Source organism: Nycticebus coucang, chromosome 5 (assembly GCF_027406575.1).
Source record: "Nycticebus coucang isolate mNycCou1 chromosome 5, mNycCou1.pri, whole genome shotgun sequence".
In the NCBI taxonomy this organism is placed as follows: Eukaryota; Metazoa; Chordata; class Mammalia; order Primates; family Lorisidae; genus Nycticebus; species Nycticebus coucang.
The window spans coordinates 66862703-66864168 of NC_069784.1; the positions used below are offsets into that span (position 1 = coordinate 66862703).

General features: G+C 36.9%; 1 non-coding gene across 1 annotated transcript; it reads right to left on the bottom strand.

Annotated features, from left to right (window-relative positions):
- Window positions 1–566: 566 nt before the first annotated feature.
- On the bottom strand, window positions 567–703 carry LOC128587035 (small nucleolar RNA SNORA2/SNORA34 family). Its single transcript, XR_008380466.1, has one exon. It is a non-coding gene; the product is annotated as a small nucleolar RNA SNORA2/SNORA34 family (small nucleolar RNA).
- Between the last annotated feature and the right edge of the window lie 763 nt (window positions 704–1466).

Below are 1466 nucleotides of genomic sequence, written 5' to 3' on the forward strand. Positions count from 1 at the left end.
ACTTGCCACCCCCAAAAGCCAAAGTTTTAGTCTATGTTCAGAAGTTGGAAAAGTCTAATAATGTTCTAGCACAAGAAAATCAGAAAAGAGAGAAGTTTCCTTTCACTCGACCTTTCTGCTCTATGAAGTGTTCAATTGATTCAGTAAGACTCAACAACCTTAAAGAAGGCAGTCTGCTTTCCTCTGTTTAATGATATAAATATCAATTTCATCCAGAAACTCAGAATAATGTTTGCCCAAATGTCTAGGCACACACTATAGCCAGGTCAACTTGACACATAAAATTAACCACAACAAAGCTACCTCTTTTCACTTGGTACCCATACAAATTTCTTTAAGCTGTTGTTAATCTTTTTTTTTTTTTTTACTGTAGAATTATCTTTTTATTTTGGGTAAAAGCCCACGTCATTTTGGGGAGCTGTAATTAAGATTTAACAGCATTATAATTCTAACAAATAACTTAAATATCCTTGTGAAATAAATATAGTAATATTTTATGGGTATTTTGGAACCCCAGTATTAAGGCTACAAATACACACTAGCCTACATCTATCACCAATGACTCATACTGTTTCTTTCTGATGAATTGACCATTACGTTTCCAAAGTTCTGAAATGGCCAACAGACCACAGAAAGATAATTCTTTAGGCTCCTGCTTGAAACCAACAGTTTCAGCAAACTGCTGGCCTTGATTCAGGGCCAACGCTGTTGTTAATCTTGAAATAAAAACAATAACATGTTTGCAGGTTATCATTCTGCCTAACACAATACAATTATCTTTCTTACAACCAAAAAGTCCTAATTTCTTCCTCTGAAGAGGCAATAGTCTGTGAGTGATGTTTACTTTTCTCTTTATAAGTAATAACTTAAATCTTATGATGAAAAATTAACAATGTTTAAAATACCATGATATGAAGTCAGTACATCTTGTGTTACACAACAAGGCAATAAGAAAGGAACGAGAGTAAAGGTACTTGCCAGATGCATACACACACAAACATAAATATTATACAAAGAGGAATAAATACTCATGACAATTGTAGTCTTAAGTCTGTAACTGGCTACTTGGACATAGCTGATATTATAACTACTTTCTTCTACTAACAATTTTGTTTTCTCTTTGCCTCCAGCAAGCTCCTCAAGCTGGTTGTGGTGTTTTCCCTCGTGGAATGATTTAAACCTTATTCCAGGTTTAGCAGTCCTGTCTGGATTGGCTTGGTTCCCTTTTCCATTGACTGTACAAAGCACAGGAACAGTAGTAGGCGGCACTGTAAGGGATGTCCTGGGCACCAGATACACTCTTCCTTACTCTACTGAGGAGCAGCAGTACAATCTCCCCACTAGGTGGCACTAGAAGGGCTGTCCTGTGTCCCAGATACACTCTTTACTCCACTGCGGATCAGTAGTACAATTTCTCCTCCGTGTTCAGGATCAATCACTCCAGTAAGCAGGGTAAATTCTTTCCT